At 43.7% G+C, this 12,124-nt stretch overlaps 1 protein-coding gene across 4 annotated transcripts in view; it reads left to right on the top strand.

Moving 5' to 3' along the window:
- The first annotated feature begins 601 nt into the window (after positions 1-601).
- LOC118509689 (synaptic vesicle membrane protein VAT-1 homolog-like) overlaps positions 602-12,124 on the top strand; it is a 65,497-nt gene continuing 53,974 nt past the window's right edge. Inside the window, exons 1-2 of one of the 4 annotated variants that reach the window (XM_036050742.1) lie at positions 602-752; positions 1,167-1,491. The gene's annotated coding sequence lies outside the window, so the exon portion shown is untranslated. Of the gene's footprint in view, positions 753-781; positions 941-1,026; positions 1,046-1,166; positions 1,492-12,124 lie in introns of those variants that run through there. The other 3 variants (XM_036050744.1, XM_036050743.1, XM_036050745.1) reach the window with 3 other exon arrangements.

The raw sequence follows: 12,124 nt of genomic DNA on the forward strand, positions 1-12,124 counted from the left end.
ATGCAGAAAGCACAAATCGACTATGAAATCGGAGGGAAAATAACATATGCATGCATCCCCATACATGCCTGCGGGTGCGTGTTGGTGTTTGTAGCGGCTTGACGCGAAGCTGCTGCTCGAGAAAGAGACAGAACGATTCGTAAGAGCGCACTTGAATACATTTTGCCACACAGTTAGCGAACGTTGAAGCAATCACGGGACACAAAATGCCGTTTTCGTAAACTATGTTGTCTTTTTACTACATTAAAAAGTCATTGTTTTTGTGAAATTAATTAAGATTTAAGAAAAAAGATAAATTAATTTTTATCATAGGTATATCCAAAATATTTAATGTATAAGACATCCAATAATTATTCGAAAAAATTAAAACGAAAATTAAAGTATGTTTCTCGTAGTTCAATAATTCGTCAGAAATGTAAAATATTAAAAGTTTATTAAAATTGTATTAAACAAATCGTTGTTTTGAAAACGATAATCAAATATTTGCTCACCGTGCACAGTGGGATCGCGCCTTCGATTGGGTCAAACAACGCGCGTGCAATTATCTCTCGCGCTCTCTCGTGCTCGCTCTCTTCAGAAAACACACACACACTTGCGTTCCATGCGTTGCTGAGTTTGACGGGGTTCGATTGCAGTGCATCTCGTGCCAGAAGCTCACTTCTCACTAGACATCCTAAGCGTTCGGTTGTGCGTTTTCGTGCGTCTCTCCGGCCATTTTCCCAACCAGTTGTTCAGCCAGCCAGCCAGTTACAGTAAGCGGTTTAGAGTCCTGGGTCTCTTTAACATTTGGGTTTTTTTTTGTAAGCAAAATCACCATCGTCCAGCAGTGTGTTTGTTTCGGGTCTGTGTGTGTGTGTGTGTGGGCGAGTGTGAAATTTTATAATCCTTTCTGCGATTTATTTGGTCCGTACGATCCGGCACCTCTTAAAAAAGAAACCCGGTAAGATCAACGTTCTTTGTTTCACAGAAACACATACACACACCGACACACGCACGCTTCCAAGTGTGTTCGAGCAGACAGAGACCTTGCAGTGTACTGTTTAGGGTGCGTTTTTTTTTTGGTCGAGTTTTCCATAATTCCGGCTGGAAGCGAAACCGTTTTCTTTTCGTTGTGTACAGGAATTCATTACTTACCTTGCCATCTTTCTTCGGTTGTTTTTTTTTAGAGTTTCGCGACCATCGTCGTGGTGCGTAGAGTGTGTAAATCGTGCGTGAATCGTGTATGTGTGTGTGTTGTAGCTAAGCTATAGCGAAACTAGAGCCAAAAAGCCGAATATCCTTACTGTGTGTAGTGCGTCCAGTGTCTTGTGTGAAAAACGGAAAGCAAAGCACGATTGAGTGTGAACGGAAAACGTAAAACAACCCGCAACTTGTACCGTGTACCGTGTCGTCGACGTACCCAAGTGTCCATCTTATTTTCATTGGCCATCTTGCCATCAAGGTTGTCCTGTGCTGCCTAAAGGGATAAAGCTGTGTCCGTCTTCGAAACAGGTAGGTTTGCAATTTTTGTTCGCCCCAGAATCAAAAACAGACGGTTCGAGAACAATAGGGAAGAATGTCATCCGGAGTGTGTGAAAACGGATCGTAGTGGCATACTGCGATTGCGAATTGGTTCGGTGTGTGCGTTGAGCTATGTTGAAAAACGGAGTAACATATTGCAACGAACAGATTGATCCTGACTGTGTTGTGTCGATGTGAGACACCGCAGTAAGCCGGTCGCGAGTGAGATGAGTTTCATTTTATTTTTGCAATGCTGTCTGTCTCACTGGGATGGAAACGGCTGTGTGAATTTTGTGGTAGTAGAAAGGTTTTTTTCGCTTTCAAAACGCTGTCAAAAAGGATGTTAATGTGTTTTATTGTTCAATTTCTCTTGCAATTGCAATTTTCTGTCGTAAAAAACAACATTGAGTTAATTCCGTTCGCCGCCTGCATGAGAATCTTCTGTTTCATCTCATCTCATATACCGGCTACGACGGCTGCTGCTACTGCTGCTCACATTCACTTTCTCATCGCATCCGTGAACTGTCGCCTAAAACAAAAGATGCAGCGGCAACTCCATCGCATATTATTGTGTTTTCCATTCAATCGAACTGCATTTGTCATTCGAAATGCATCTTTGTGTGAGCGTGTATGTGAGCCACCAAACGAAAAGGAAAGATTGTTCTCGTTCGTTCTGTGTGTGTATGTGCTCTTCAGCATCATCCCGTTCGCGGCTTGGTTGTGTGTCCCACCCCACACACATATGGTTTATTATCGTCACTTTGTGGTGTTGTGTGTGATCGAGCACATCTCCGTTCCCGGTCTCTGGAACACGCGCTCCTCGTAGAGAGCGAGGACGCACCAAACTCGTCTTTTCTTGTCAAACAAAGGAAGCCAGGATAGTGTTCGGTCTCTTTCTCTCGTTCTCTCTCTCGCATGACGCTTATGCTTCTTTTCATTTCTCACTTCTTGCTATGTTCTGCTGTCCTTGTGTATCAATTCTCGGTTTCTTCTTTCGTACGTTGTTCTTCTGCTTCGCCTCCATTCCCCTTACCTTTTCCTTCGCCTTCGTCCAGGACAATCGTTCCACCCGAGCCGCATGGTCAATTGATGGCGTCGATTCAAATCGCTTTTCGAACGTCGTTGCGTCCACCAACGACCGGCGCACACACATGCACGTTTTCTTAACCCTTCCGCTTAACGTACGCAATGTGTCACACAACTTCAAACTTGAAGAAACACTTCATCTCGCACATGCACACACACATACACAGAAATGCTCACTTATCGGCCGGTCCGTTTTCAGTTGCGTGTTCCCCGTTTGCCGCTTTATCGTTTCACCTTCGCCAGTATTTCGTTGGCGGTGTGAAAGAAACGTAACACACGAGCGAGAGAGAAGAAATTTGAAAAAAGGGATCGTAAACGGTTTTTTCGAACGAATCTCGTTGCACGCGCTCTTACGCGATTTAGAATCGAGCGCGAGCGAGCGAGCGGCGATGATTGTTTCTCTTTCGCGAACGCATATGAGTGTGTGTGTGAGAGAGAGAGAGAGAGAGAGCGTGTACGCATGGGGGCACCCTTGTTTTATAAAGTGACTAAAAGGCACAGGCCCAAACCAACAAAAAAAAAAAAACACAAGTTCTGCTTTTTAATTGTTCAAACACACAGTGTTTCAATCGTTAACGTTCACCCCTCTTCTTCTTCTTTGGCCCGTTTCTTTCCACCCCCAACACGGTCTCGCCACACCGGTGTATGTGTATGTGTGTCCGTTGGGTTTGCACCCAAAACCCAACCCAACCCGATCGCCCTGCTTTCCATACGTTTTTAACCCCTTTGTATTTCGCGTTTGTCCTTATTCACGGCGGCCGTTACAACGCCGGGGGACACCTCGAACGCATTTGTTTCGTTCTGTCCTTTAACCCCTTTTTTCTAGTATGTGTGTGTGCATAAAGACACACGCACGCAAACTATTTCCCTGTATGTAGGCGTATACATGTGTGTGTGTGTGTGCCTGTTTGCTTAGACGCATCTCGAAGGGAGTTTTGGTGAGGAAGGATAAACAAATGACGGCTACTATGATCGAAGTAGAAACGTACAGAAAGCGAATGGGGAAGCAAATGAAGAAGAAACCGCTCCCACCACCTCCCTCCCTACTCTCTCCCGTCTTCAGTCCACCACTCTGCTCATGCTATACTATGGCCGGGTGTAGAGTGTGTGCATACATCTCTCGCGTCTGCTTTGTCGTTCGCGCGATGGTGAGTCATAATTATTTCATTCTGAACCCTCCATCCACCACCACCACCTCCAACACTCTGTTGCCTGTCCTGTCGCGTTAATGTTATTTTGCTCATCTCTGCTTCATTGATGAGGTTGAAGAGGGAGGAACAGAGGACTTTAAAGCCACAACGAACGTTTCTATTTTGCATTTTCGCTTGAAGAGTGAGTGCTCCAGTTAGTCGAAAATTAAGTAAAAAAAACAGGGCCCAGCATAACGTGAACCTTTTCTGTTTGTACAAAATGCATTTCACAATGTGAGGCTACACGACTTTTTAACGGGTTATGGCACTTAATTTATCCGAAAAGCAGAATAAAAGTACGGTGTTGAGCACCGGCAGGCATACACGAGATTTGAACTTAAAACAAATACACTACAGGGATAGCTGTAGTTGTAGGAGTGATTTGACAATCATCCTATTTGGTTGGTTCAATCCATGGATGTTGACACTCATGTGGTAGGGATTCAGCAAGGATGGTCTTTATATAACTTAAAACAAACTAGGAGATGGTATGGTTCAAATTGTTTGAAAAAACGCAGGGATGACTGACAGGCGAAGATCCCTTGAGGTTGTAGAAGGAATTGAAAAAATCAGCCCTGCTTCATCAAGATGCAATCCACCCAACATTCCATATTTTTTTGTATTACAACTGTTTTATACAACAATCTATCAACTATGAATTAAGGTAGATATGGCCAAAATAATCGAGGAACTGCGTACCACCAGTTTTATTCCTGGGCGAAAACGTTTGAAAATATTGAGGCACATTCTGACAACTGATTAAAACTATTTCCTAATTTTGTACCAAGACGAACATTTCTGATGCCCTCGCGATAATGTTAAATGGCTCTCGAAATATAGCGAAATATAGCTGAAGAGGAAAGCTGAGGCTTTATCCTTCAGAAACTTGGACCATCACGAATCTGCCCATGGATAGAATCACTCAGAATTTCTTATAATCCAAACGCTAGTAGAATTTACAACACCTTTCTCACCTTCAGGAAGGAAAACATTCCTTCCTCCTTATCACTGGTTTATTCTCTGCGTCATATTGCAGGCTAATCATTCTTCTGACAAGGCAAAGAAAGTCGTCATTATTTGCAGAGGAAACATAAAAATATTGCCCGTAGCTTTTTTTTTCGTTCTCGTTCGGGGTTGAGCAAATTTGTGCCGTTCCTTCGGTGGTGCTATCAGCTTAACTTTGTTGTATGCACTCACCTTTTTTCATTGTTTTTGTTTGGGTTTTTGCAGAATGTTTGATTTGGTTCACTTTCTTCTGTTGGTTGCCTCGCCGCTGTTTGCTGTACCTTACCGTAGGCAAATTTCGTTCCATTCGTTGAACAACAAACACACGCACCCAACAATAGTGTAACGGCGCTCACACACAGTTTCGTAAACAGCTTACTCACTGGCTAGGCACACGAACCAAGAAGGAAGAAAAAGAAAAATAGAGAGGTGTTCAAATTTTGCCTTCCAGTCCTATCCCTGGACGACTCCGGTGCATAATGAGGTGGTGGAGAGTGCATTACTTCCAACCAACCTAGTTACTGTGCATCTTGTACTTACCGAAAACACCGAAAACCAAGACTCGCGTCTCAGAATTGCCCTTCAGAATGACCTCTTGAGGCGTGTTGCTTTCTGGTGCATTATTTATCTCTTGGGTGGTGGCGGGAGAGTGCAACAATTTGCTTGCTCCGGCTATGTTCTTATCGAGCGCAAACTGTGCCATTTTTTCCATCTTCTGTTCTGGACGTACCAACAATGCACTCAAATGCACACAGCAAGAAACATTGTGAGCTTTGTTTTGTTGGTGTGTAAACAGTTTTTTTGCGACTATTTCTGGCGGCTGTTTGCGGATAATAACTGTGTGCACTGTCGGATGATAAGGAGTGCGTCTGGCCGGTGCTAATCATGTCTCAGTCTAGTTTATTTGTTGCTGAGCTCATCCAAGCTTGTGCGACGCACGATGGTGCATCATTGACTTATTGCAGCGGATTTTCCTAAAGAGAAGTTGATAAAGACTATTCCATGTCTAAACAAAATTCTATGCACATCGAAACATACTGTGCGCTCTAGTATTCTGTCGGCATCTTGCACATCTACAATGAAACAATAAACATCAATAACCCCAGGGCGCAGCGGTTGGGTAAGGAAATCTTTCATCATCAACCCAACCGGAAACCGTCAATCGAATGATGAATTCGCGCCAACCACTTTGACACATGCGGATGAGCGTGATGGGGGGACGTCGTTGGGCTTTGCTACTTTTACTTACTATCCTTATTGGAGCCGCGTCAACTTGAATGGGTGGCTAGCCTCTGTAATCTAAGATTAACTTTATTTTTATCTCAAGATCTCTTCGCGTGAAAAAGGATCCTTTTTTGCAACTGGTTCCACTTGAAAACGACTTTTTCGTTCTCCCCATATCTCCGCCCAAACCCCCGGTTACTTCATTCTTGATCCATCGTTTGCACAGAGAAAATAGGTTGATCTTACCCTTTTTTTCGCGAACACGATTTCAAAAAGGTCCAATGTTGCAGCCCCCCCGAGGACAAGAAAGCGAACCTACAGACCTAGCGTTCTCTCGCACCTTTTTGCCCCGACCCCTGTGGCCAACGCTGAAGCCACCGCTGCCGCCGCACCCCACACAAGAACAGATAACTTCCGGGCATTAATTTTAATGTCTATACCGTTTTGTCCCGTAAAATTGTGGCCGATACTTCCTTTCTTTTTCTTCGCACCATAGACGGATTTCTGCAACGAACGAAGTATGTTTGCTGGGCTCTGTTGGATGTGCCAGGTCGGCCGGGTACTACTTCCCTTTTTTATTCTCTCCTTCTTTTATTTATTTCACCATTTGTCTTTACCGCGTGCTTTTTCGCGTGCTCTTCATTCATATTCCTTTCCTTCGTTTGCCGCCTGGTACCAACCCTTTATTTTTGCTTTCCTATTCGAACCTTTAATGTTTTTAGGTTCGCTTTTTTTCCTCTTACAACAAACTAGACTAACCTCCACCTCCCCAAAACCAGATATTCTCCAACCCGTCGAGCCCTTAACTATGTGCAGATTTTGTCTTCTTGGCAACAGTGAGTTTTGTTGGTGGGATGGTTTGCGAGCGGCATTAGAATCCCCTAGGACATGATCAGATCACGCGACCGTCCGGTACTGGATGGTTTTATTGTTACTACCTTTAGCACACCGGATGCCGTGAATGTGTTTCATTGGCACATGTGTTCTTTTAATGGTGGCGTCACACCACGCGTGTGCTGTATACGCAAGCGCTCATTTGAATCGAATCATTTGAAGTTTGAGTAATTGGTGGTGGTGGTGGTGTCGGTGGTACACACGGAAGTTGATACCGACTATGGTACTTGGGTACGTGTCGTATAAGGTGCGAAGAAGAGCGGAAACAATCAGCAACAATTGTGTTCAATGCCTGTAGGACAAGGGCAGGGTATAGCGAAAACTTATATACAAATATATTTAATTTCTTTAGACTTTAGAACCTTTCACGACATTCCACTTAATTTGATCCCGTGATTCCTTGTGGGGCATGGTGCCGTGACCAGGATCGTAGACCTCACATAGCTGATAATTCGCTAACGCTATATTGCATGCAGATTGGTTGATGCCGTGACCATGATAGTGCTCGGCCTGAATCTGAGTTATTGAATTGTTTTAAATATTTCAACTTACCACGAGCTAATTTTATTAGAGTGAACCACTTATCTCATCAGCAGCGATTGGCTTAATTACCACCTTCGTGAGATTGGGTTTCGGGAAGCAAGATGGAAGAAAGAAACCCCCGCTTCGGCGTGCCGCCTTCCCGGGTGTGCATTTTCGCATGACGATCACTTACAAATTGCTGTTTATTCTCACAGTGGTTTTTTTTTGTATGTTCCCATTGCCTTTGGACCTAACGAACATTGGCTGCTCTTGCTTTGCTGCTCTGTTCTGTTTTCTGGTGAGAACACGGACGTATTAAATTTCTAAACGTAGTTTCCGGTGCACTTGTGTGCCGTGAAGCTACTATTGCTGTGGTTTCCGCAATCCGGATCCGGTTGCATCGGTTCGGGTGAGGGGGGCAAAGCACACGTGACTTTGCTTTCCTTTTTCGAAAGACTCAAAGGGCAGACAAGACGAGGCAGGATCCAGCGGGAGCGAGATGTGCTAACATATGGAAGATGTTGTCGAGGAGAAAAAGGCGCACCGATTGCAACGCTCAAAAGTCACTCAAATTTTATGAAAATGATATTTTCAGCCCGAGCTTTTCCACGAAAGTCATAAAGCATCCACCCGAGAGAGCGTTGTGGAATGGAACTACTTTAACATCATTTACGTTATAACATTAAGTTGCACTCGTCGCCATGATTACGATGCGTTTCGCTTGGCGTGTTTGTGGGTGTTCTGTGTGTTTGTGCGCGCATTTGTGTTTGCAGACGAACAGTTGCGCCTGAGCACATAAGCTGCATCTCATTTCACATTTGCCATCATAAATCATACTCTCTGGACACCATTCTTTTCTGGTTTTGTTGCTGTGTGAACACTGCAACGGGCAGAGTGTGCGAGAGTGCGAATGATGTCCAGGGCCCAGGACTCTCGGTGCTGTGTGGAGGACGACAAAATATGGACTTTGATGAAGGGAAATCGTATGGAGCGTGAGGCATGAGCAAAGGACCGGGAATGCTCTGGAAACTCACGGGTTAACAAAACGCAGGAAGTAGATTTATGGCGACAAGTGGAAATCGTACGTGTTTCCTCACGCATTATCGTTGGTGGTTTGTTGAAATTGTTGGGGCAAAAAAGTCGAGCATCATGCAGAGCGCGATGATCAACTTCGTTCACGTGGGATGTTGACAATCGAAGTGAAGTGTCGTACTGCTTTGTTGCGCTTCATTTTATATCCAGATTCTTTGAACATTTTTTTATCACTATTCTTTCTGGTTGATGCTGAAGAGTACACTGGCTTTTTAATTTTACTAATAAGATCCGATGTAACTCGGCCGATAAGAGCATTATTAAAACTTACAGCAATTAAATCCCTATCATGAAATGCGCCATCTAATTGAAAGCATGTCCTTGATCAAGCTGCCGGCTCGTGGTCAATTTCGCTTCAATTACGCCAACGCCAATCACGGTGCGTCCTTTCACTTTGCAACAACAACATCGCGGCGGCCCGAGTCCTGACGGGGATGGCGCCAACGTTGCGAGTGTAGCCAGCCTGCAAGCAGGCAATGTCCGTCCTCAGCAGCCGTCAGCAAACATCCAAATCCATACCATATGGCAAGAGTGCGAGACACACGGATCCTTGCTGGCTGGCGTCCATTTTCGCCAAACCTAAAACCTGTGCAAAAGCGCTTGGTCCGTAGTGCGACTGCGCTGTCGGGGTCTGCAGAAGAGGGCAGACCATCGTGTAGCGCGCCCACGCCCGGCATGAAGGGCTCGTGTGTTTGGACGCAACGCAGGAGCAGATGCTGTTGCGCTCTTCTGTCGGGGCCACCTACGCGTGAAATCCTTCGATTACCATTACTGTCGTGGCGGGTGATGGTGGAAATCGGATGGAGGCTTGGCGGTGGCGATGGCGTCCAGCTTTTGTGGTCTTGCAAATGGAAAGGGAGATTGATTGGGGCTAGCGAACGCAACATGGAATTGAAAATCATCCTCCGGGAATGGATGTGGTTCCATTAGAGCTTTGTGTGTTGGAATGGAAGCTGAAGCTTCTTCCATTAGCTCTCTTTAGTTGGGAGCGTCTGCGTTGCTTGACGCCTTAAGGAATTATTGTTGTAACATTAGGCATTTTGCAATATTATTACAAGAAAAACATATTTTTGGCTTAAATTTTTTATAATTGTCGTGGCTAATTTTCTATAGTCACATTTGAAATGATTTGTGTTCTCTTGTTACTGAACGAACTTTAATGAACTGGTAGCATTTATTTAAAGTCAAACTCAAAAAATGTTAGTCATATAGCATATTCTATCTTTTGGAATTACTTTGAAGGTTGGTTCTGTATTATCTATCAATATCAGAAGTTGCAAATGATAAAAAGCGGAAGACTTAATTGATCAAGTAGAAGCAAAGAAAACTGAAGAATTTCATAATCTAATTTAGTAGGATTGCATTGGGGAATCTAGCACACCATCGACAAAGGGTCGTACCTTGTCTAGAGCTTCCTCCTAAGTAAGGACTAACAGGCTTATTGTTACAGCATGCTATAATCACGAAGTTCTACCATAAGATATTCAAATAGTCATAAATTATCAATCAGCTTTTATATAATCTCCTGCATTGTTTCCAGATTGGACTATCCAAATGATTATTTTTTCTAAAAATGACATTTATCTCCAAATTTATTTTTTCTTGAATGTTGATCATGCTTTACTTGAAAGATGTATCGTGAAATTTTAAGATATATCGTCCCATTGCTTCTCGAACAATCACATCTTCTTCTGCTCCATTCCTAGTCAATCATTGATAACCAATTTGACAATGGGCCTTTCCACAATATAATAGAGCCCGTTCTTACATATCACATCATCCACTCCTCCGGAATGGTATGTGTCGATGAATTATTTTGCTTACGAATTCCATTCCAGTAGAGTGAAGTGAATGCATTTGGCAAACGAGTTTCTCCGCCCAGGGATGGTAGCTTTCATCACAATCGATTGCCATTGATGCCAACATTATACCCGTGCTTTCCATATACACACATTCAGCCGTAATAAGAATGTCGGCTTTGTCTGTAAATATCTTCTCCGGACGTAGAACGATTCGAAGATTTATTGGGATATGTGGTGGGGTTTTTTTTGTCGCTCGTTCGTTCGCTAGACTCAATCGCAAAATATTTGGGTCATTTAAGGCATTAAGAAGAAGAGAGGCAAAATAAAACTACCGCTCGGAGGAACGATTGCGCTTAATTCTGATGCTGGCAAATCAATCCTCATGGGAAGAGTTGAGAATCTCCTCCTTGTGGTGTGAAGGAATGGGAGAGATGAGCTTTGCGAGATGGCTACGGATGATTGAAATTAATATATCGTCCAGACGTATAGCAGCGCGCGTTGTGGGTCAGGTTTGAGTTTTTGGTGCAGCCTTCCGTTGCTGCGGGAAACCCGAAACAAACCAACTGTCTGTGCTGTCCTGTCCCATGTCCCCCCCATTGGTGGTCAGTCGCCGTCACATGGCATGTTCTTGCCAGCGGTTTGTGTACGTACGTACGTTACTCTTTGCTTTTCTTTCCTCGCTTTAATGACTGCAATAAATTGTATTATATTGCTTTTTATCATAAGAGTTGGCTGGCACCCGACGGTGGTCGGATGGGGGTGAGTGTGAAAGTAAGTGGCGAACAACATTGCACAGGAAGAGAGAAGCAGGGCAGAAGAGAGGAGTTGTCAAGAACGTCTGACGCACTTCAGTGGGCGCAATTTGGAGTGGTATATTTCGTAGCCAGAAGTAATCGTAATTGTGGTGTGACATATTGCCGCGTACTGTCAAGTAGAGCAACAATTGCTGTGCTTAAGTGCATTGTGTATTGTTGGGAGGAGAAATTTGAATGCGTTAAGGATTGCATCCTTTAAAGAGAAGTAACATGTAAAGTAAATACAAAAATAAGCAAGACATAGTTTTACTCCATATCAGCAATCCTTTCTTCTGGATCTGGATATTGGATGAAATCGTCGATAATTAAAATGAAGAACAGATTAAACTACAGGTTGATCACATTTATGTACAAGTTTATTCTCTCAACAAAGCATTCCAAGAGTATATGGTGCCGTGACCAGGATCCAGTAGGTTCGTTTAGATGTATAAAAATGCATGCTCATCGTGTAACTGTTTGAGGAAAGACATGCTCTGGCACTTTTTCTCTTCCTTTCTCTTTTACGTGTTTTACCGGCAAAGGAACTCTTGAAGATCATGGATGGGTTCATGGAGGAAATCTGAAAAGAAAAAAAACGCGGATGATGCTATAAATGATGCGTTTCCTTTCTGTGTTTCCTGATTTTTTTTGTTGGTATTACACATCTTGCAACAATCCACTGTTACCATACAGAGAGACCTTCTGGTTAGCAAATTTCATTAATATCTGTCGCACTTGCTCGTGTGCCTTCTTAGCTTCGCTACGGTCTTCAAGGGTCAATAAGGCCTGAAGCATGTGTAAATTTGAGACAAGAAATGAAAGAGAGTTAAGATTTCATCGCCATGAGGGCCGAGGAAGCACTGCAGCAAAAGCTGGTGTAAAAAGATGTCCGCAGATGTGTTCGGTTCTGTTTTAAAGCATCTTTCGTTCCCTCTATCTGTGGTGTGTTGTACAGCGAGTGTTGAAATATTTGGCGTGCAGTAAGAGTGGATCTTAAAAGGTATTTTAAGAAGGC

Source organism: Anopheles stephensi, chromosome 3 (genome assembly GCF_013141755.1).
Source record: "Anopheles stephensi strain Indian chromosome 3, UCI_ANSTEP_V1.0, whole genome shotgun sequence".
In the NCBI taxonomy this organism is placed as follows: domain Eukaryota; kingdom Metazoa; phylum Arthropoda; class Insecta; order Diptera; family Culicidae; genus Anopheles; species Anopheles stephensi.